Here is a 25624-nt window from a genome sequence, read left to right as displayed (position 1 = left end):
CACTGATTAATCTGCTTGGATGCAGAGATGTCCATACTCCCCCTCACATGGCACTGAGATTGAGGGCCAATAGGGATGATGTCATCAAACAGATTTGGATCATTGTCTTTATGGCTATTTGTTTGTTCACATTGGTTAGAAATGTATCTGTCCTTATCTGATATATGGGTGATCCATTGACCTGTGTGAGTGTGTGTGTTAAAAGGGAGGCGAGGCGCGCTCGTAAGCGCCATTGGTTTGCATGGGGCAAAGCCCCGCCTCATTAAAAAGGCGAGAGAAAAAAGGAAAAGAAACTGCTACACACCCCTCTCTCAATTCTTGCAGGAGGGATATAATAGGAAGGAGTGTGTAGGCTTACAAACGGTGCCGCAATCAAGCATAGGATATTTTAGAGGAAAAAAGCGACAATCGGAATCAATTATTTCTGCGGAGATCGGTCCCGTTGCTCTAGGATTTAAGTTTTTGTGGCATCTAAAGGTGGATCCATTAATATCGAACAGGAAGCGGTCTTGTAGAGCGTATGATGCTATTTTCGGACGCATAAAGCCTCAGTTTGAACTTCTCAATAAACATCTGATCGAGGTAGGACGAAATAATTTTCTAATGATTTCGAAAACCTCAGTTGTTCAACCGGTGTAGTTTTGAAAGCGATCTTTGTCGCTTGTTGGTGCCCATGTGTGTCTGCGCCATCAAGAAGTGGAGTGACTAGAGAGGGAATTGTGGGGTGGGCAATTCCGAGGACATCTTTAGTGAAAGGGAAAAAATTGCATGAGTAAAGACATAATGCTATTGTGGCTACGTCCTGTCAGTAAAGTAATCAACTATGACCCTCAGTCATACCAACACAACAACCAACTTTGGAACTCCAACAGATTTAATAGAATAATAGATGAATAAGAGAGAACAGAAGAAGGATTCCATTTTAATTGGCAGCGCCAATTTCAACACGTTGAGGAAGTCTGTTTTAGCCGTTTCACATTATATGATTGGATAGAAAAAAAGTTATTTAGAAAAAAGTTAAATATCTCAAATCATTTCAATAGTCCATGAAAACAGATAAGTGTCACCATTGCAGTGGTTGAGCTTTACTTTAAAGGGGCAATCAGAAGTTGCTACATACATGTTTGGATCATACATTTTAATATGTACCCATTGATTCTTGAAGAATATAACTCATAAATGCCTCATGAGCTTAGTTCAACTGTCTTTCCCCATCAGAAACCAAAATATAAGCTTGCTTTACACCATTTGTAAAAAAAAAAATGCTAATATAAACAAACACTGTATAGCCTCAACATGGTTCAAACGATACGTTTTATATCATGAATCCTTGCATCTATAGCTCTGTCTATGAATTTTAGAGTGGTTACATTTCTCCAGCCCCATCCCTCAGCTTTTTACAGAAACCATGGTCGGAAGGTCGCTTTGTTTCAGCTGCTGATTGGCCCTTTAACTTGAGGTTTACAAGTTAGATCTCTCTCTCCCTCCCACTCTGTCTCTCAGTTTTATAGCATGCATCTACTGCATACTTCACAGATGGAAGCAGGTGGTTTGATTTTAGAGGGCCACATCTCTTCTTCCAAGGCCCTTGGATTCAGCTTTTGTCATTGATATTACAAAAGTATCCCACATAATCACTGAAAACTAATCATGTAAGGAATTCAGACTCTCTTCATACAATGATTACTGTTATAGGTGCAAAGCAACAGAAGCTCTAGTCTCTCTCCATTCCCCCTACTTCACAATTTATCATTATCTTGTTAAAGGGCCTGGTGGGGATTGGTATGAAAAGATAACCTTTTTTCAATTTGGAGGCTTAAGTGGAAGGAAGGTCCTTGGGAGAGGGTTCTTTTGTTTTGGCGTGGAAGGAGTGGGGACTGTGGCTGTATGCAGATGTGCTGCTGGTAACTAACATCTGCTCTCCCTGTGGGCATTGTCATGGCGCCAGCCTGTGGTGAAAAGGCCCCTTCAGTAAAGCCTAATGACCCTGCTGCCCTTTCCTCTCTAGGGGAAACACTTTGGAATGAACTTGAGACCTCTGTTACCTTGCCCTATTTAAGTCTTTTAGGGTGGGTCGAGCAGATTTCCGCAATATGCGGCCTGCGGGCCTGTGATTTTATTTGGCCCCCCAAGTTTTCTGAGCAAGTTTTTATTTTTATTTACAGTACCTTCACAAAGTATTGATACCCCTTGACTTATTCCACATTTTGTTGTTACAGGATTCAATATATTTTTGTTCCACCCATCTACACACAATACCCCATAATGACAAAGTTAAATATATTATTAGACATTTTTGCAAATGTATTAAATTAAATATAAATATCTAATTTACATAAGTATGCTAACCCCTGAGTGAATACTTTGTAGAAGCACCTTTGGAAGCGATTACAGTTTTGAGTCTTTCTGGGGAAGTCTCCAAGAGCTTTCCACACCTGGGTTGTGCAACATTTGCCCATGATTCTTTTCAGAATTTTTCAAGCTCTGTCAAATTGGTTGTTGATCATTGCTAGACAACCATTTTCAGTTATTGTCATAGATGTTCAAGCAGATTTAAGTCAACTGTAACTCGGCTCGCGCTGTTGTGGTGACCGTATTACCGCCACACTGGCGGTCACGAGTCATGAAGGCAGCCAAATTCCATGTGACCGTTTAGTCATGGCTTCTCCAAGAGCTGATGCTGCTGATGGTCATTAGAAGCCTACCAAACTTGCTAACTGCCTGGTACTCAGCACTCTATTTTCCCTCGAATTACTATGACATCAATGCAAATTGAAAATCTAATCACACACTTCATAAGAGCCACTTCATAAGAGCCCATGAGCTCATGTTGCACAACAATTCTATAGGCTATGCAATTGTGTGAGAAACCTGAGAGATGAGGATCCCATTAGCTTTTTATAGGCTAAGCCTACTATATTTATTTCCTAATATTAAGCACATTGCTTATTTTTACAACAGGAGTGTAGCCTACCTGACTGGCATGAAAATGAACCACGGGAAAAGCATCCTCCATTCGCTTTTTAAGTGCGTAGATGACATTCATTTTCCCCCCTGCCCCTGTTTCGAGACAGGTGCATGATAATGATCTATTCGAAATCAAAATCCATTTCACACACATTATTTCGTATATGTAAACACAAGATTAAATCAAGAATAGTCTGATGGGGGAGTGGTTTGGGTGCTTCCACATTGCATTTTTGTCCCACCCCCAGTTTTATAATTGGAATGTGATACAAAACGAAGCAAGGGTGTGCTTTAGGACCATGCAGACGCCTCCAAGCGGTTGGGTAGGCTGTCAGGATTATTTATCCGACTGGGGGGGAAAAAATATATATATACTTAAAAAGATGAGAGGCCTGTAATTATCATCATAGGTACACTTCAACTATGACAGACAAAATTAGAAAAAGAAATCCAGAAAATCACATTGTAGGATTTTCAATGAATTTATTTGCAAATTATGGTGGAAAATAAACTTTTGTTATTGACCAAATACTTATCTCAATACTTTGTTAGATATCCTTTTTTGGCATTGACAGAGGTCAAACGTTTTCTGTAAATCTTCACAAGGTTTTCACACACTGTTGCTGGTATTTTGGCCCATTCCTCCATGCAGATCTCCTCTAGAGCAGTGATGTTTTGGGGCTGTTGCTGGGCAACACTGACTTTCAACTCCCTCCAAAGATTTTCTATGGGGTTGAGATCTGGAGACTGGCTAGGCCACTCCAGGACCTTGAAATGCTTCTTACGAAGCCACTCCTTCGTTGCCCGGGCGGTGTGTTTGGGATCATTTTCATGCTGAAAGACCCAGCCACGTTTCATCTTCAATGCCCTTGCTGATGGTAGGCTTTGTTACTTTGGTCCCAGCTCTCTGCAGGTCATTCACTAGGTCCCCCCGTGTGGTTCTGGGATTTTTGCTCACCGTTCTTGTGATCATTTTGGGGTGAGATCTTGCGTGGAGCCCCAGATCGAGGGAGATTATCAGTGGTCTTGTATGTCTTCCATTTAATTACTCCCACAGTTGATTTCTTCAAACCAAGCTACTTACCTATTGCAGATTGTCTTCCCAGCCTGGTGCAGGTCTACAATTTTGTTTCTGGTGTCCTTTGACAGCTTTTTGGCCTTGGCCATAGTGGAGTTTGGAGTGTGACTGTTTGAGGTTGTGGACAGGTGTCTTTTATACTGATAACAAGTACAAACAGGTGTCATTAATACAGGCAACGGGTGGAGGACATAGGAGCCTCTTAAAGAAGAAGTTACAGGTCTGTGAGAGCCAGAAATCTTGCTTGTTTGTAGATGACCAAATACGTATTTCCCATCATAATGTACAAATAAATTCCTTAAAAATCCTACAATGTGATTTTCTGGATTTTTTCATTTTGTCTGTGTGTACTTATGATTAACATTACAGGCCTCATCTTTTTAAGTGGGAGAACTTGCACAATTGGTGGCTGACTAAATACTTTTTTTGCCCCACTGTATATACATACATACAGTTGAAGTCAGAAGTTTACATACACTTAAGTTGGAGTCATTAAAACTCATTTTTCAGTAATTGTTCCAACAATTGTTTGCAGACAGATTATTTCGCTGCATCAGAATTCCAGTGGGTCAGAAGTTTGCATACACTAAGTTGACTGTGCCTTGAAACAGTTTGCAAAATCCCAGAAAATGATGTCATGGCTTTAGAAGCTTCTGATTGGCCAATTGACATAATTTGAGTTAATTGAAGGTGTACCTGTGGATGTATTTAAAGGCCTGCTTGACATCATGGGAAAATCAAAAGAAATCAGCCAAGACCTCAGAATTTTTTTTTTGTAGACCTCATCTTGTCTGGTTCATCCTTGGGAGCAATTTCCAAACGCCTGAAGGTACCCCGTTCATCTGTACAAACAATAGTACGCAAGTATAAACACCATGGGACCACATAGCCGTCATACCGCTCAGGAAGGAGACGCGTTCTGTCTCCTAGAGATGAACGTACTCTGGTGTGAAATGTGCATATCGATCCCAGAACGACAGCAAAATACCTTGTGAAGATGCTGGTTGAAACAGGTACAAAAGTGTCTATATCCACAGTTAAGCTGAAAGGCCGCTCAGAAAAGAAGAAGCCACTAGTCCTAAACCGCAATTAAAAAGCCAGACTATGGTTTGCAACTGCACATGTGGACAAAGATGGTACTTTTTGGAGAAATGTCCTCTGGTCTGATGAAACAAAAATAGAACTGTTTGACCACAATGACCATCGTTATGTTTGGAGTTAAGAGGGAGGCTTGCAAGCTGAAGAACACTATCCCAACCGTGAAGCACGGAGGTGGCAGCATCATATTGTGGGGGTGCTTTGCTGTAGGAAGGACTGGTGAACTTCACAAAATAGATGGCGACATGAGGAAGAAAAAACGATGTGGATATATTCAAGCAACATCTCAAGACATCAGTCAGGAAGTTAAAGCTTGGTCGCAAATGTGTCTTCCAAATGCACAATGACCTCAAGCATACTTCCAAAGATGTGGCACAATGGCTTAAGGATAACAAAGTCAAGGTATTGGAGTGGCCATCACAAATCCCTGACCTCAATACCATAGAAAATATGTGGGCAGAACTGAAAATGCGTGTGCGAGCAAGGAGGCCTACAAACCTGACTCAGTTACACCAGCTCTGTCAGTGGAAATGGGCCAAAATTCACTCAACTTATTGTGGGAAGCTTGTGGAAGGCTACCGGAAACGTTTGACCCAAGTTAAACAATTTTAAAGGCAATGCTACCAAATACTAATTGAGTGCATGTAAACTTCTGACCCACTGGAAATGTGATGAAAGAAATCAAAGCTGAAATAAATAATTCTCGCTTCCATTATTCTGACATTTCACATTTTTAAAATAAAGTGGTGATCCTAAATGACCTAAGACAGGAATTGTACGAGGATTAAATGTCAGGAATTTTGGAAAAACTGAGTTTAAATGTATTTGGCTCAGGTGTATGTTAACTTCCGACTTCAAATGTATATAACGTAGGTTCGTGACGTAATGACTCCATGTAAAATTTGTCGCTACACCTGCAACAGCATTCCTAACCTAGCCCACAATGTCTGCTGTGTGGATCGAGCAGTCACAAATCAAGCAGTCATTTGAAAGAGTAAGAACATTTCAGCGAGACAACTCAGGCGAAATCCATTAATGCCAAAATGACTTTTCCTTGACAATCAACCGTTGTCTGTCGAGGGTGATGTTGTCTTTCACGACTAGTCGAGCACCGGTACACACTAATGTTACCAAGTGTGCTATTGTTCAAATCAAATTGTATTAGTCACATGCGCCGACTACAACATACAATAAAATTTGATCTGAACAATAGCGCACTTGGTAATATTAGTGTGTACCGGTGGTTTTACCTTACAGTGAAATACTTACTTATAAACGGGGGGTACCGATACAATGTGTGGGTGCATCGGTTAGAATGTACATGATGGTAGAGTTATTAGAGTGAATATGCATAGATGACTACAGAACCTCTCTCAATGGTGCAGCTGTTTAACATTTTGAGGATCTCAGGACCCATGACAAATCTTTTCAGTCTCCTGAGGAGGAATAGGTGTTATCGTGCCCTCTTCACGACTGTCTTGGTGTGCTTGGACCATGTTAGTTTGTTGGTGATGTGAACACCAAGGAACTTGAAGCTCTCAACCTGCTCCCCGTGAAGCTCTCAACCTTCTCCCCGTCGTTGAGTTTGGGGGCATGCTCGGTTCTCTTTTTCCTGTAGTCCACAATCATCTCCTTTGTCTTGATCACGTTTAGGGAGAGGTTGTTGTCCTGACACCACACGGTCAGGTCTCTGACCGCCCTATAGGCTGTCTCGTCGTTGTCGGTGATCAGTCCTACCACTGTTATGTCACCGGCAAATTTAATGATGCTGTTGGAGTCATGCCTGGCCATGCAGTCATGAGTGAACAGGGAGTAGAGGAGGGGACTGAGCACGCACCCCTGAGGGGCCCCTGTGTTGAGGATCAGTGTGGCGGATGTGTTACCTACCCATACCACCTTGGGACGGCCCTTCAGGAGGTCCAGGGTCCTGTTGCAGAGGGAGGTGTTTAGTGCCTGTGTCCTTAGCTTATTGATGAGCTTTGAGGGCACTATGGTGTTGAACGCTGAGCTGTAGTCAATGAATAGCATTCTTACATAGGTGTTAATTTTGTCCAGGTATGAAGTGCAATAGAGATTTTATCATCCCTGGATCAGTTGGGGCTGTATGCAAATAGTGGGTTTCTGAGATAATGGTGTTAATGACCAGCCTTTCAAAGCATTTCATGGCTACAGACGTGAGTGCTATGGGTCGGTAGTCATTTAGGCAGGTCACCTTAGTGTTCTTAGGCACAGGCACTATGGTGGTCTGCTTGAAACATGTTGGTGTTACAGACTCTGACGGGGAGAGGTTGAAAATGTCAGTGAAGACACTTGCCAGTTGGTCAGCGCATGCTCGCAGTACACGTTCTGGTAATCCGTCTGGCCCTTGGCCTTGTGAATGTTGACCTGTTAACTTCTTCGATATAGGGGGCGCTCTTTTAATTTTTGGATAAAAAAACGTTCCCGTTTTAAACAAGGTATTTTGTCACGAAAAGATGCTCGACTATGCATATAATTGACAGCTTTGGAAAGAAAACACTCTGACGTTTCCAAAACTGTAAAGATATTATCTGTGAGTGCCACAGAACTGATGCTACACGCGAAACCAAGATGAAATTTCATGCAGGAAATGCCACAGATTTTGAAGGCGCTGTGTTCCAATGTCTCCTTATATGGCTGTGAATGCGCAAGGAATGAGCCTACACTTTCTGTCGTTTCCCCAAGGTGTCTGCAGCATTGTGACGTATTTGTAAGCATATCATTGGATGATTGACCATAAGAGACTACATTTACCAGGTGCTCGCTTGGTGTCCTCCGTTGCAATTATTGCGTAATCTCCAGCTGCGTGCATTTTTCCATTTGCTTCAGAGGAGAAACCCAACTGTCACGAATGACTTATCATCGAATAGATGTGAAAACACCTTGAGGATTGATTCTAAACAACGTTTGCCATGTTTCTGTCGATATTATGGAGTTAATTTTGAAAAAAGTTTGGCGTTGATGTACCTAGTATGTACGTAAGGTCACTGTGGGGAAGACATCATTGATGCACTTATTGATGAAGCCAATGACTGATGTGGTGTATCCCGGAACATATTCCAGTCTGTGCTAGCAAAACGGTCCTGTAGCTTAGTGTTTGCCTCCTCTGACCACTTTTTTATTGACCTAGTCACTGGTGCGTCCTGCTTTAATTTTCGCTTGTAAACAGGAATCAGGAGGATAGAATTCTTGTCAGATTTGACAAATGGAGAGCTTTGTATGTGTCTCTGTGTGTGGAGTAAAGGTGGTCCAAGAGTTTTCTTTCCCCCTCTGGTTGCATATTTAACATGTTGATAGAAATTTGGTCAAACTGATTTAAGTTTCCCTGCATTAAAGACCCTGGCTACTGGGAGCGCCGCCTCTGGATGAGCGTTTTCTTGTTTGCTTTTTGCGGAATACAGCTCATTCAATGCTGTCTTAGTGCCAGCCTCTGACTGTGGGGGTGTGTAAACAGCTACAAAGAATACAGTTGAGAACTCTCTCAGTAGGTAGTGTGGTCTACAGCTTATCATGAGATACTCTACCTCAGACGAGCAATAGCTCGAGACTTCCTGAAATATCGTGCACCAGCTGTTGTTTACAAAAATACATAGACCGTCGCCCCTTGTCTTACCAGACGCCTCTGTTCCATCCTGTTGGGACATCATATAACCAGCCAGCTCTATGTTGATATTGTCGTCGTTCAGCCACGACTCCGTGAAGCATCAAATGTTACAGCTTTTAATGTCCCGTTGGTAGTTTAATCTTCCCAATAACTCTGTGATTTTATTCTCCAAAGATTAAACATTTGCTAGCAGAATGGAGGGAAATTGGGGGTTTATTCGATCGCCTACGAATTCTCCGAATTCCCATTACGCAGATCACAGGGATCGGGGCCTGTTCCCGAGGAAGCAATATATCCTTCGCGTCGGGCTCGTCAGATTCATGAAAGGGAAAAAACCGATTCTGCTTGTCCGTGCTGAGTAATTGTACTCCTGATGTCTAGAAGTTATTTTCGGTCATAAGAGACGGTAGCGGCAACATTTTTGGTACAGAATAAGTTTAAAGAAAAAAACAAGTTACAAAAAAACACAATCGGCTGGGGGCACGTAAAACGCCTGCCTTCTCCGGCACCATCTTACTAGATGTTACCCTACCGGAGTTACACAGCAATTGCTTCACTGTTATTAGCTTCATGACATACTATGGAACGCCATTTGGAGCTTTGCATGTCAAAAAAGATGCACATCAAATAACACTATTTGACGTGTTGAATAAACTTTTAATTTGACACGTCAAATAACACAGTTCTATTATAGAATGTTGTGTGTTCTGAATTTGCCAGTGCAAACCAAGCACCACCACTACTATAATAATAATATAATAATATATGCCATTTAGCAGACGCTTTTATCCAAAGCGACTTACAGTCATGTGTGCATACATTCTACGTATGGGTGGTCCCGGGGATCGAACCCACTACCCTGGCGTTACAAGCGCCATGCTCTACCAACTGAGCTACAGGACCACCTACTATCAGTAGCACTGTCAAATCTGTACAAAAAAGTCTGCAAACACTGGCCAAGAACAACATATTTACAATACCATGTTGGTAATAAAGCATTATTTGTTCTAACGCAACTTCTGGGGTAGCTTGCTTGCTCTAGCTTGGTATCTAGCTTGCACCAATACAACCAGCAAGAAACCAGTAGAAACTGCAGTCATTTTCACTATTCTTAGGAATGATTTAGGAATCCTTGTGAGTAAGTATTAGCTAGGTTGCCACTTGTTGTTCGCCTACTGAAATTGAATTTCAGTTCATGAAAATAAATAGTTGGCCAGCTACTTAACCCTGTTGCCCAAAGCTAATATTATAAGCAGCCAGTTAGCTTCATCTGGCTAGTGAGGCTTGACCTGACCGGGTTATGTGTTGTGAAGCTAGGATTAGGCACAATAGTGGAATTTGTGGGGGTGCCTTCAAAATAAAAGTACCTATTTGACAGTGATGCATATTTAGACTAGATAATGTTAAACACGGTTGAAATGTGAAGTAATGAAATGGGGTATCAGTCTACTTGGTGACACCCACAGAACACAACTGTGAAGAGTTTAGGCAAATATTAGCTTTGTAGCTCTTATCGTGGGACAGATTTTTGTCAAATTAGCATAGTCTTTTGTTGATTTTATATAACATTCCAACCCCGTTTAGCATGATCTATTCAATTATGGCATCCTTTGACTATTTCTATGCATTTGCATCTCCTGCCATTGACATACTTTTATTTAATGGCTGACGACGAAGTCCACTATTGTGGCTAATCTCTAATCCTTATTGTGGCTAGCTTCACATAGACATAGACCGCCATTAATCAAATAAGAACTGCCTTATAAATTAGGGTTATTTTAGAAGATGACACCTAACTATATTGTTAGCTAGCTAACTATAGCTACTGAAACAGATTATGTTGTTTTGCTATGTTTTTGGGAAGAACATTGTTTACATCCATGAGCTAGCTAGCTTTTTTTTAAATGACCAGCACTGTAGGTGTGCTAGACAACTTTACCAGCATCTTGGCATATGTATCGATGAATCGCTGTGACTTTTTATGAAATACGAGTGATAGTGTAATCAATGTGTAATAACTAAGTAAACATTTTTATGAATGCGTTAAATTATCATGTGATGTCAGTCATATTCAGGTCCTGATTGGTCAACAAGCTTATTTGACACATCAACTCGTCTTATTTGACGTATCTTTTTTGACGTTCATAAACAGCGTTCAACAGACATCCTGGTTGAGAATTAAACAAATGAACAACGAAACTGCACAGCAAGTAAGTGAAAGAAATAGGTTTTGATGATGTTTTACTGGAAATGGGGACATACGTAAATGCTTGGTTTACAAGAGATATCTTTGGACAACATCCAAAGTGTAATCAGTAGGCTTGGGCGGTATACCGTATACCGGGGTATTTGGAAATAGCCACGGGATGGTTTTTCAGTACCGTCAATACTGTTGAAACTATTTAATATAAATAAAGTTTATAAAAAGTTTCATTTATACATTTACTTATTTATAGCATTTTAAGTAAATACCTGCAGTCAACGTGCAATGCGTTAGGCGATAAAGCAGATAGTGTTCCTACTTCACCTGTCACATCATTTTACATTTTGAAGCTTACTTAGTTCCCCAGCACAGTTGAGCCAGTCACTTGTTTAACTTCTTATGGGCAGCGTCCCACCTGGCCAATATCCGGTGAAATTGCAGGGCGCGAAATTCAAACTACAGAATTATAAATATTTAACTTTCATAAAATCACAAGTGTAATACATCAAAATAAAGCTTAACTTCTTGTTAATACCGCCACTGTATCGGGTTTCAAAAAGGCTTTATGGTGAAAGCACACCATGCGATTGTCTGAGGACAGAGCCCCGCATACAAAACCATAAAAAAACATATTTCAACCAGGCAGGTGCGACACGCAAGTCAGAAATAGTGAAATGCCTTACCTTTGATCTTCTTCTGATGGCACTCCAAAAGGTCCCAGTTACATCACAAATGGTCATTTTGTTCGATAATGTCCTCCTTTATATCCCTAAAAATTCAGTTTAGCTGGCACGCTTAAGTCAATAATCCACCCAGTTTCACTCCATCAAAATGCAAACAAAATGAATCCCGAACGTTACTAATAAACTTTTCCAAACAAGTCAAACAACGTTTATTATAAAATCTTAGGTACCCTAATACGTAAATAAACAATACAATTTAAGACGTAGAATCTTTATTGTCTTTACCGGAGAAAAATACCAAAGAACGCGCTCTCATTCACACGCTTGGAAACACTACAGCCAAAATGGGAGCCACCTAGAAAATCTACAATTTCTGGCTCATTTTTCCAAAAACCAGCCTGAAACTCTTTCTAAAGACTGACATCTAGTGGAAGCCCTAGGAACTGCAATCTGGGAGGACTTTGCCTTATAATAAAAGTGACAGCCATTGAAAATAGTGGTAGGCTGAAAATAAAAATAATTTGTGATGGTTTGTCCTCGGAGTTTCGCCTGCCATATCAGTTCTTTTATACTCACAGACATCATTTTAACCAGTTGCGACGAGCAAACCCGTATCCGGGAGCGTAATCATAGCCTCAAATGCATTAGCATAACGCAACGCACATAAATACCCCTAGAAATGTTTCCTATTCATGAAAATCGCAAATTAAATGAAATAAATATATTCAAACACAAGCTTAGCCCTTTGTTAACAACACTGTCATCTCAGATTTTCAAAATATGCGTTACAGCCAACGCTAGACAAGCATTTGTGTAAGTTTATCATGGCATAATGCTATGCTAGGCTCTGCTGGCAGCAGGCAACATTTTCACGAAAATAAAAAAAGCAACCAAATTAAATCATTTACCTTTGAAGAACTTTGGATGCTTTCACTCAGGAGACTCCCAGTTAGATAGCAAATGTTCCTTTTTTCCAAAAATATTATTTTTGTAGGCAAAAAAGCTCCCGTTTCTTCACCATGCTTGGCTGAGAAATCGGCCGAAAAATGCTACAACTATAACGGCAAACTTTTTTCAAAATTAGCTACATAATATCGACAGAAACACGACAAACGTTGTTTAGGATCCATCCTCAAGGTGTTTTTAACAAATATATTCGATAATATATCCATCGAGGCAGTTGGTTTCTCATAAGAAGCAATTGGAAAAATGGCTACCTCAGTATTTTACGCAAGGTTTTCTGCGGGAGACACCATGTGACCACATGCCATATATGGTCCCTTACAGCCATTCTTCAAGGGAAATGCCTAAAAAGACGTCACAATGCTGTAGACGCCTTGGGGAAAACGTGGAAAACGTAAGCTCATTCATAGCTCATTCACAGCCATATAAGGAGTCATTGGCATGAGGCGGTTTCAAAAGATGCGTCACTTCCTGGTTGGATTTTTATCTGGGTTTCGCCTGTAACATCAGTTCTGTGGCACTCACAGACAATATCTTTGCAGTTTTGGAAACGGCGGAGTGCTTTCTTTCCAAAGCTGTCAATTATATGCATAGTCGAGCATCTTTCTGTGACAAAATATTGTGTTTAAAACGGGAATGTTTTTCATCCAAAAATTAAAATAGCGCCCCCTAAATCCAACTGGTGAACAGTTTTAGAAACGTTAGTGTTTTCTATCCAAATCTACCAATTATATGCATATCCTAGCTTATGGGCCTGAGTAACAGGCAGTTTACGTTGGGCACACTTTTCATCCAGACGTGAAAATACTGCCACCTACCCAAGAGAGGTTAAGTAATAATGTCCTCGAAGCCGGTGTTTGGCAGACATATTGTCACAGGTGTTGTTAGGCCTGAGATGAAGTCATATCTGTGACCAATCTGTATTCCCAGTCATGTAAAATCCATAGATTAGGGCCTAATGAATTTATTTTGATTGAGTGATTTCATTATATGAACTGTGATCTTTGAAATTGTTGCATGTTGCGTTTTATATATTGTGTAGCTTTCTGCTGTGTTTGAGAAGGCAAAACCCTTTTGGATTAGTTATTTGTACAGCTGCCACTGTTATCTTGATTTCTTAGTGTTCTTTTCTCCTCTCCGTTCTCACCCGTCTGCTCCTCCCCCCTCTTCTCCAATCAGGTCAGGCAGGCCTGTTGCCCTAGCGGCTCCAGAATCCACACAGACACAGCATGCTCCTGGAGAGCCAGTACTGCATGTGTCAAAACTTTGTTCATTTGCACACATTGTTCACATTCGCTTGTAAATGTCCAAACTCAACAAAAATTACATTCGGTAGCACCTACCTATATACAGTATATCATAAAAGTGAGTACACCCTTCACATTTTTGTAAATATTTGAGTATATCTTTTCATGTGACAACACTGAAGAAATTACACTTTGCTACAATGTAAAGTAGTGAGTGTACAGCTTGTATAACTGTGTACATTTGCTGTCCCCTCAAAATAACTCCTCACACAGCCATTAATGACTAAACCGCTGGCAACAAAAGTGAGTACACCCCTAAGTGAAAATGTCCAAATTGGGCCCAATTAGCCATTTTCCCCTCCCCGGTGTCATGTGACGCGTTAGTGTTACAAGGTCTCAGGTGTGAATGGGGAGCAAGTGTGTTAAATTTGGTGTCATCGCTCTCACACTCCCTCATACTGACTGGTCACTGGAAGTTCAACATGGCACCTCATGGCAAAGAACTCTCTGAGGATTTGAAAAAAAGAATTGTTGCTCTACATAAAGATGGCCTGGGCTATAAGAACATTGCCAAGAGCCTGAAACTGAGCTGCAGCACGGTGGCCAAGACCATACAGTGGTTTAACTGGACAGGTTCCACTCAGAATAGGCCTCGCCATGGTCGACCAAAGAAGTTGAGTGCACATGCTCAGCGTCATATCCAGAGATTGTCTTTGGGAAATAGACGTATGAGTGCTGCCAGCATTGCTGTAGAGGTTGAAGGGGTGGGGGGTCAGCCTGTCAGCGCTCAGACCATACGCCATACACTGCATAAAATTGGTCTGCATGGCTGTCGTCCCAGAAGGAAGCCTCTTCTAAAGATGATGCACAAGAAAGCCCGCAAAGTTTGCTGAAGACAATCAGACTAAGGACATGGATTACCTGAACCATGTCCTGTGGTCTGATGAGACCAAGATAAACTTATTTGGTTCAGATGGTGTCAAGCGTGAGTTGCGGCAACCAGGTGAAGAGTACAAAGACAAGTGTGTCTTGCCTACAGTCAAGCATGGTGGTGGGAGTGTCATGGTCTGGGGCTGCATGTGTGCTGCAGGCACTGGGGAACTACATTTCATTGAGGGAACCATGAATGCCAACATGTAATGTGACATACTGAAGCAGAGCATGATCCCCTCCCTTCGGAGACTGGGCCGCAGGGCATTATTCCAACATGATAACGACCCCAAACACACCACTGCCTTGCTAAAGAATCTGAGGGTAAAGGTGATGGACTGGCCAAGCATGTCTCCAGAACTAAAGCCTATTGAGCATCTGTGGGGCATCCTCAAACATCCTCCGGCTCCGTGATGTCGTCATAGAGGAGTGGAAGATGACTAGTGGCAACCTGTGAAGCTCTGGTGAACTCTATGCCCAAGAGGGTTAAGGTAGTGCTGGAAAATGATGCTGGCCACACAAAATATTGACACTTTGGGCCCAATTTGGACATTTTCACTTAGGGGTGTACTCACTTTTGTTGCCAGCGGTTGCCAGCGGTGTGTTGAGTTATTACGACGGGACAGCAAATTTACACTGTTATACAAGCTGTACACTCACTACTTTACATTGTAGCAAAATGTAATTTCTTCAGTGTTGTCACATGAAAATATATACTCAAATATTTACAAAAATGTGAGGGGTGTACTCACTTTTGTGATATACTGTATGTGTGTAACTTAATGAGCTGGATTGCCTGTCTTTGCAATTAGTTTATTTTTGTTTGCATCTCGGTTGTATATTTAGCTAGCAGTTTCCATGCAAATTTGTTATTACTTGTGCAAATTTTGTTAGCATTCTGGTAATAGATGCCCAATGGGCTTTTAATTTTTTTTGGGCGCCCACTTGTATACTAAACCGGTAATACCGTAAATCCCCGTATGAGAGAAGGATGATATGACTATATGAACATCTGGATACCTGTTGCGTTATTGTATTAGGAGGTAGGTGAAGGAGTCAAGCACAGGAGAGCAGAGATGTCCAAGTAGCGTATTTTAATAGACAAGTCCACAACAAAAACGGGTCAGGTACAATACCAAATAAATGCCCACGACAAAAGGGAACACAGTTACTCACGGAAGGAGGAAAAAACAAAGCTGCTTAAACCTATACACAATCGGTATATACATGAAAATAACTGAGCCACAACCTCAACGAGCAACATGAAACGAATAATCCTGCACAAAGCTAAGGAGGCAACAGGGGTAATTATAAACACAGAAATGAAAGCAAATGAAACCAGGTGTGAAAGAACCAAAGACAAAACAAACGTAAAGTGGATCGGTGATGGCTAGTAGGGCGGCAACGCCAAACATGGCCCGAACAGGGAGAGAAACCCCCTTCGGTGGAAGTCGTGACAATACCGCCCAATCCTAGTAATTAGTAACTTGCTCAAAGAAATATTTTATTCAATGTCTGCTCTTTTTTATTTTGACCCATTTACCAGTAGGTGCCCTTCGTTACGAGCATTGGAAAACATCCTTGATCTTTGTGGTTGAATCTGTGTTTGAAATTCACTGCTCAACTGCGGGACCTTAAATATAATTGTATGTGTGGGGTACAGAGATGAGGTAGTCAAAATTCATGTTTAACACTATTATTGCACACAGAGTCCCTGCAACTTATTAGGTGACTTTTTAAGCAAATGTTTACTCCTGAAGTTATTTAGGCTTGCCTAACAAAGGGGTGAATACTTAATGCCTCAAGACATTTGAGTTTTCCATTTGTAATTCATTTGTAACATTTTCGAAACACATAATTCCATTTTTGATATGGAGTATTGTGTGTGGGCCAGTGATGGCAAATCAAAATTGTATCCATTTTAAATTTAAGTCCAGGACTGTGGAAACTTTCTGAAGGCATTGTGTATATATAGTGTGTTTTTGGTGTTGGACATAAGACTGTAAAATCACCACGAAATCATCTCAAAGTTATTTTAATTTCGGAAATCTGTTCCCAAGTATTTGCTCTCATAAATAGAGAGGCATATGTGATTGTATCCCAATTTAATCAAGGTTTGAAATTATTCTGTTTTGTCAAATGCTATATCTGTTTGAAATTTTAGCGTTCAATTTAAATTAAAAAAATTAAATTGAAAATTTTTTAAAATTTTAAAATTAAAAATTTAAATTTAAGTCATTTAGCAGACGCTCTTATCCAGAGCGACTTACAAATTTGTGCATTCACCTTATGACATCCAGTGGAACAGCCACTTTACAATAGTGCATCTAAATCTTTTAAGGGGGGGGGGGGTGAGAAGGATTACTTTATCCTATCCTAGGTATTCCTTAAAGAGGTGGGGTTTCAGGTGTCTCCGAAAGGTGGTGATTGACTCCGCTGTCCTGGCGTCGTGAGGGAGTTTGTTCCACCATTGGGGGGCCAGAGCAGCGAACAGTTTTGACTGGGCTGAGCGGGAACTGTACTTCCTCAGTGGTAGGGAGGCGAGCAGGCCAGAGGTGGATGAACGCAGTGCCCTTGTTTGGGTGTAGGGCCTGATCAGAGCCTGGAGGTACTGAGGTGCCGTTCCCCTCACAGCTCCGTAGGCAAGCACCATGGTCTTGTAGCGGATGCGAGCTTCAACTGGAAGCCAGTGGAGAGAGCAGTTTTTTTTTTATTTGCAGTGTACAAATTATTTATAACTAAGTTCTGGCCCCCCAAACATCTGCTCAAGGAAAAATCGGCCCACGATGAATGTAATTGGGGACCCGTGGTATTGGAATGTTTTGATTTGACTAAATTTGACTTTTCATTGAAGTGTCTGCCTTTCTTTAACCAACATATTCCTACTGTTATTCTTAGAAAATGTGTGCTAAACAGTGTACAGTCTCCTTCTCCCATACTCTCTCTTTCACCCCTCCCTACCTCTATCCATCCTCGCTGTTGGGCGTTGAACTTTCGCTCACTTATCCCTGGCATTTATGTATTCGGATACAAAAGGAGTGTTTTGCCCCTCCCGGCAGACGCATCACATGCAGAATCACAATGCACATGGCAGCTAATATCAGAGTGTTTGATTTATCACTGCTAACCAGAGATTTTGTATTTATGACATCCCATTGCGGCATGTGTACCTATTGGTGGAAATTAAGAGTTATGCGTCAAGCGGAGCCATGGAGTCGCTGTGTTGGAACTAATCTCAGGTGGATGTGAAGGCACAGTCGAGTGAACATGATGCGTATTGTAAAAACTCAAGTAGAGAAGGCAATAGGCCAAGTGCCAGTGTGCCACTATTTCATGTAAAATTAAGATCACTGTATTTTGACTCATTTGGATCCACTGAAGGGTGATTGCTGTAATGCACAGCTCTAAAATAAAACTTTGTTCACCAGATTTTCTACTTGGGAATTTGTGTAGTTGGGTGCCTTTCAGGCACTGGTGATTTGTAGTTGCATTTAGATGCAGATGTTTCCAACACACCTAATAGGCATGTAACACACTAAACATGTCTGGACATGGTGGTCGTGAATGTAAGGTTCTACTTAAATGAACAGCTGGTGTCTGAAAAGAGGGCGATTGCAACATATGCTGTGAACAATCTGTTATAAACTGATCCTTTGACATATTTTACGTCAATGTTATGATAGTGTTATGATAGGCTTCTTAATGCATGAAACACACTTGTTTTTTTTCTTCAAATAATTGAATGTGTTGATGTCAGGTTGATGTCTATTATACACATGTAACGTCAATCTGTGTTTGAACAGGATGCTATGTAGACAGGTATTTGAAGTCACACAATTGACTGGTAAAGGAATTATAAGTATTAATTAGTGATGCACCGATATGACATTTTGGCCAGTACCAATATCCAATATTTTCCTTGCCCCAAAAAAAGATACCGATATTTAAAATTTTAGCGGCCTTTTTAGTACAGTTAAATAGTTCATTCACACACATGAACGCAGCGGTCTAAGGCACTGCATCTCAGTGCAACAGGCATCACCAGCCGTGATTGGGAGTCCCATAGAGCGGCGCACAATTGAAGGAAAAATGGCCCCTGGGAGAAGGGAGACATTTTAAGTGTCCCCAACCATTTTTTTTCCCTTTTTTTCCCCGTTTATTTATTATTTTTTTAAAGTTATTTTGTCAATAAAGTTGCCACTACCGTCTCTTATGAGCGAAAATAAATAACTTCTGGACATCAGGACTGCTATTACTCACCACGGACTGGCAGAATCGTTTTTTCCCTTTAGCTAGTCTGACGGGCCCGACGCGAATGCCCAGATCCCCGTGATTTGCGTGAAGAGATGGCGGAGAAAAAAGAGCCAAGAGGCGCACTGCCTTATGAGAATTCGTAGGCGATTGAATAAACCCCCACTTCCTTCCATTCTGCTAGCAAACGTGTAATCTTTGGAGAATAAAATCAATGACCTATGCGCAAGATTAAACTACCAACGGGACATTCAAAACTGTAATATCTTATGCTTCACGGAGTTGTGTCTGAACGACGACAATATCAACATGGTTATACGCTGAACCAGCAGGAAGAACAGCGGCGTCTGGTAAGACGAGGGGCGGCGGTCTATGTATTTTTGTAAATAACAGCTGATGATATCTAAGGAAGTCTGAAACTATTGCTCGCCTGAGGTAGAGTTTCTCATGATAAGCTGTAGACCACACTATCTACCGAGAGAGTTTTCATCTGTACTCTTTGAAGCTGTTTACATACCACCACAGTCAGAAGGTTGGCACTAAGACAGCATTGATTGAGCTGCATTCCGCCACAAGCAAACAAGAAAACGCTCACCCAGAGGCAGCGCTCCTTGTAGCCGGGTACTTTAATGCAGGGAAACTTAAATCCGTTTTACCAAATTCCTCTCGGCATGTTAAATGTGCAACCAGAGGGAAAAAACTATGGACCACCTTTACTCCACACACAGAGACGCATACAAAGCTCTCCCTTGCCCTCCATTTGGCAAATCTGACATAATTCCATCCTCCTGATTCCTGCTTAGAAATACAGATTAAAGCACTAGATCAATAAAAAAGTGGTCAGATGAAGCAGATGTTAAGCTAGAGGACTGTTTTGCTAGCACAGACTGGAATATGTTCTGGGATTCCTCCGATGGCATTGAGAAGTACACAACATCAGTCATTGGCTTCATCAATAAGTGCATCGACGATGTCGTCCCCACAGTGACCTACGTACATACCCCAACCAGAAGCCATGGATTACAGGCAGCATCCGCACTGAGCTAAAGGCTAGAGCTGCCGCTTTCAAGGAGTGGGACTTTAACCCAGAAGCTTATAAGACATTATGCTATGCCCGCCGACGAACCATCAAACAGGCAAAGCATCAACACAGGGCTAAGATTGAATCGTACTACACCGGCTCTGATGCTCGTCGGATGTGGCAGGGCTTGCAAACCATTAGACTACAAAGGGAAGCACAGCCAAGAGCTGCTCAGTGACACGAGCTGAGTAGATCACCGTAGTGCCTGTGACCAAGAACACTAAGGTACCCTAACGACCCGTAGCATTCACGTCTGTAGCCATGAAGTGCTTTGAATGGCTGGTCAAGGCTCACATCAACACCAACAGATCCACAGATGATGCATTCTCCATTGCACTCCACACTGCCCTTTCACAAAAGGACAAAAGGAGCACCTATGTGAGAATGCTATTCATTGACTACAGCTCAGAGTTCAAAATCTTAGTGCCCTCAAAAGGTCATCAATAAGCTAAGGACGCAGGGACTAAACACCCCCCTCTGCAACTGGATCCAGGACTTCTTGACGGGCCATCCCCAGGTGGTAAGGATAGGTAACAACACATTCACCACGCTGATCCTCAGCATGGGGCCCTCTCAGGGGTGCGTGCTCAGTCTCCTCCAGTACTCCCTGTTTACTCATGACTACATGGCCAGGCACAACTCCAACACCATCATTGTTTTGCCGATGACACAACAGTGGCAGGCCTGATCACCGACAACGACGAGACAGCCTATAGGGAGGAGGTAAGAGACCTGGCCGTGTGTTGCCAGGACAACATATTCCTCAATGTGATCAAGACAAAGGAGATGATTGTGGACTTCAAGATAAAGAGGACTGAGCACGCTCCCATTCTCATCGATGGGGCTGCAGTGGAGTAGGTTGAGAGCTTCAAGTTCCTTGGTATTCACATCACCAACAAACAAACATGTTCCAAGCACACCAAGACGGTCGTGAAGAGGGCATGAAAAAACCTATTCCACCTCAGGAGACTGAAAAGATTTGGCATGGATCCTCAGATCCTCCAAAGGTTCTACTGCTGCACCACCGAGAGCATCCTGACTGGTTGCATCACTTCCTGGTATGGCAATTGCTCGGCCTCCGATCGCAAGGCACTACAGAGGGTAGTGCGAATGGCCCAGTACATCACTGTAGCCAAGCTTCCTGCAATCTAGGACCTCTATACCAGGCGGTGTCAGAGGAAAGCCCTGGAAATTGTCAATGACTCCAGCCACCCTAGTCATAGACTGTTCTCTCTGCTACCGCATGGCAAGTGGTGCTGGAGCGCCAAGTCTAGGTCCAAGAGGCTTCTAAACAGCTTCAAGCCATGAGACTCCTGAACACCTACTCAAATGGCTACCCAGACTATTTGCACCCCCCTTTACACTGCTGCTATTCTCTGTTGTTATCATCTAAGCATAGTCACTTTCATTTCTCTACCTACATGTATATATTACCTCAACTAACCGGTGCCCCTGCACATTGACTCTGTACCGTTACCCCCCTGTATGTACAATTGAATTCGGAAGTTTACATACACCTTAGCCAAATACGTTAACTCAGTTTTTCACAATTCCTGACATTTAATCAAAGTAAAAAATTCCCTGTCTTAGGACAGTTAGGATCACCACTTTATTTTAAGAATGTGAAATGTCAGAATAATAGTAGAGAGTGATTTACTACAGCTATTATTTCTTTCATCACATTCCCAGTGGGTCGGAAGTTTACACGAGGTCAATTAGTATTTGGTAGCATTGCCTTTAAATTGTTAAACTTGGGTCAAATGTTTGGGTAGCCTTCCACAAGCTTCCCACGATCAGTTGGGGAAATTTTGTCCCATTCCTCCTGGCAGAGCTGGTGTAACCGAGTCAGGTTTGTAGGCCTCCTTGCTCGCACACGCTTTTTCAGTTCTGCACACACATTTTCTATGGGATTGAGGTCAGGGCTTTGTGATGGCCACTCCAATACCTTAACTTTGTTGTCCTTGAGTCATTTTGCCACAACTTTGGAAGTATGCTTAGGGTCATTGTCCATTTGGAAGACCCATTTGCGACCAAGCTTTAACTTCCTGACTGATGTCTAGAGATGTTGCTTCAATTTATACACGTAATTTTCCTCCGTCGAGATGCCATCTATATTGTAAAGTGCACCAGTCCCTCCTGCAGCAAAGCACCCCCACAACATGATGCTGCCACCTCTGTGCTTCACGGTTGGGATGGTGTTCTTCGGCTTGCAAGCCTCCCCCTTTTTCCTCCAAACAATAGATGGTCATAATGGCCAAATAGATCTATTTTTGTTTCATCAGACCAGAGGACATTTCTCCAGAAAGCACGATCTTTGTCCCCATGTGCAAACCGTAGTCTAGCTTTTTTTATGGCAGTTTTTGAGCAGTGGCTTCTACTTTGCTGAGCGGCCTTTCAGGTTTTGTCGATATAGGGCTTGTTTAACTGTGTATATAGATACTTTTGTACCTGTTTCCTCCAGCATCTTCACAAGGTCCTTTGCTGTTGTTCTGGGATTGATTTGCACTTTTCGCACCAGAGAATGTTCATCAGTAGGAGACAGAACGCGTCTCTTTCCTGAGCAGTATGATGGCTGTGTGGTCCCATGGTGTTTATACTTGAGTATTATTTTTTGTACAGATGAATGTGGTACCTTCAGGCGTTTGGAAATTGCTCCCAAGGATGAACCAGACTTGTGGAGGTCTACAATTTTCTTTCTGATGTCCTCGCTGATTTCTTTTGATTATCCCATGATGTCAAGCAAAGAGGCACTGAGTTTGAAGGTAGGCCTTGAAATACATCTGCAGGTACACCTTCAATTGACTCAATTGATGTCAATTAGTGTCAGCAGCTTCTAAAGCCATGACATAATTTTCTGGAATTTTCCAAGCTGTTTAAAGGCACAGTCAACTTAATTTATGTAAACTTCTGACCCACTGGAATTGTGATACATTGAATTATAAGTGAAATAATCAGTCTATAAACAATTGTTGGAATAAATACTTGTCATGCACAAAGTAGATTTCCTAACCAACTTGCCAAAACTATAGTTTGTTAACAAGAAATGTGTGGAGTGGTTGAAAAACGAGTTTTAATGACTCCAATCTAAGTGTATGTAAACTTCCTACTACAACTGTAGTCTCGCTATTGTTATTTACAGTAACTGCTGCTCTTTAATTGCTTTTTACTTTTATTTCATATTCTTATCTATATTTTTTAAAACTGCATTGTTGGTTAGGGGCTCGTAAGTAAGCATTTCACTGTTAGGTCTACACCGGTTATATCCATGCTTCTACACCTGCATTGCTTGCTGTTTGAGGTTTTAGGCAGCACTTTGATGTAAGAAGGGCTTTATAAATACATTTAATTTATTCACCGCATGTGCCTAATAAAATTTGATTTGACAATTGGCAAACGCCTGGGTCGTCACTGTACGTTTTTACAAATTGATGACACTTTCACTCATTTCATAAGTCACAGCTATTCATCGATACGTATGCTATGATTCTGGTAAAGTTGTCTCGCGCACCTACAGTGCTGGTCATAAAATGTAATTAAAACAACTGTTTCAATAGCTATATAGTTAACTATATACCTAGGTGTCATCATCTAAAATAACCCTAACTTATAAGACAGTTATTATTTGATTAATGGTGGTTGGACCCATCTATGTGAAGCTTGCCACAATAAGGATTAGCCACAATAGTGGCGTTTGCGGTTAGTCTTCAACATAAAGTATGGCATAGTCCTGCTATTTGTATTAATTTGCATCACTGTCAATGACACTGTTATTTTGAAGGCTAACCACAAAGTCCACTATTGTTGCTAATCCGTATTGTGGCTAGCTTCACAATATGTACCCCGGTCCGATCGACCCTCACTAGCCAGATGAAGCTAGCTGGCTGCTTATAACATTAGCTTTGAGCAACAGGGTTAACTAGCTGGCTAGCTATTTATTTTCATGAACTGAAGTTCAATTTCAGTAGGCGAACAAGTGGCAACCTAGCTAATACTTACTCACAAGGATTCCTAAATCATTCCTAAGAATAATGAACATAACTGCAGTTTCTACTTGTCATTGTAGCAAGCTAAAGCTAGTTACCCCAGAAGTTGCGGTCAAACAAATTATGCTTAATTACCAACGCGTTATTGTAAACACATCGTTCGTGGCCAGTGTTTGCTTGTTTGCAGACATTTTTTTGACAGCTTTGACAGTGCTACTGTATCTTTTTTGACACGCAAAGACCCAAACGGCGTTCCATAGTATGCCTGTCATGAAGCTAATAGCAGTGAAGCTATTACTGTGTAACTCCGGTAGGGCAACATCTGAAAAATAGTGCACTTGGTAGTGTGTACCGGTGCTCGACCAGTTTAATTTTCGCTGAAATGTTCTTATTCTTTCAAATGACTGCTCGACTTTTTGAGTGCTCGATCCACACAGCAGACATTGTGGGCTAGATTAGGAATGCTGTGCTGCATGTCTACTGCAAAATTTGACGTGGCGTAATCACGTCATGTACCTATGTTATATAGGTATGCACGGTAGCTTTGACATCGGTTTTTAACATCGGCGTTAAACTAGGCATTGGGCCGATGTTGGCATTTTTATCTGATATCGGCCTATTTCGAAATGTTCACCGATACATCATGCATCCCTAGTATTAATCATATCCTTGTATCCTAATACTCCTTTTTAACATATCATTTAGCTCTAGCTGAATTCACCAAGTGTTTCTCAAAGGCAAAAGCACAAACCTCTTTAGTAAGTTACCGTAGGAAGGCTTCTGAGACCATTTGACTACCCTGCGATTGTGCAATGCATTATGGAGAGGAGTTAATTGGTGTGAAATTACAATATACCCCTTCTGCTTAGGGAGGACATTTGTAGCCTGATGTCACTCACAGCTTTTCAAAAGTGCTGTTCCAGGAGCTATATCCCTAAAATAACGATTGATTTATGGTTAGATATAAAAACATCTACACTCTTATTGTTCAGCAGATGTGACCGTGGAATGCAATAGTGTGGTCTAAGACAGGGTTTCCCAAACTCAGCGGATTCAAATAACCAACTCATCATCAAGGTTTGACTATTTGAATCAGCTGTGTAGTGCTAGGAATAGTGGAAGCAGGACGGAGTTTGGGAGACCCTGATCTAATATGGGGATTATATGATGAAAAGTATAGCAGGTTATTTTTGGAGCGATACTGGAATGACTGGGTGTTGTCATGGAGACCATGCTCATACAATGGTTATACACTGAGTGCACAAAACATTAGGAACACCTGCTCTTTCCATGACAGACTGACCAGATGAAAGCTATGATCCCTTATTGATGTGACTTGTAAAATCCACTTCAATCAGTGTAGATGAAGGGGAAGAGACAGATTAAAGAATGATTTTTAAGCCTTGAGACATGGCTTGTGTATGTGTGCCATTTATAGGGTGAATGGGCAAAACAAATGCTGTAAGTGCCTTTGAACAGGGTATGGTAGTAGATGCCAGGCATACCGGTTTGTGTCGA

General features: G+C 41.6%; 1 protein-coding gene across 1 annotated transcript in view; it reads left to right on the top strand.

The window, feature by feature from the left end:
• The first annotated feature begins 288 nt into the window (after positions 1-288).
• Positions 289-25624, top strand: part of LOC118400045 (trithorax group protein osa-like) — a 129879-nt gene continuing 104543 nt past the window's right edge. Inside the window, exon 1 of the transcript XR_004828955.2 lies at positions 289-582. The gene's annotated coding sequence lies outside the window, so the exon portion shown is untranslated. The remainder of the gene's footprint in view (positions 583-25624) is intronic.

This window comes from Oncorhynchus keta, chromosome 2 (genome assembly GCF_023373465.1).
Source record: "Oncorhynchus keta strain PuntledgeMale-10-30-2019 chromosome 2, Oket_V2, whole genome shotgun sequence".
In the NCBI taxonomy this organism is placed as follows: Eukaryota; Metazoa; Chordata; class Actinopteri; order Salmoniformes; family Salmonidae; genus Oncorhynchus; species Oncorhynchus keta.
This window is presented reverse-complemented; position numbering and strand designations above follow the sequence as displayed.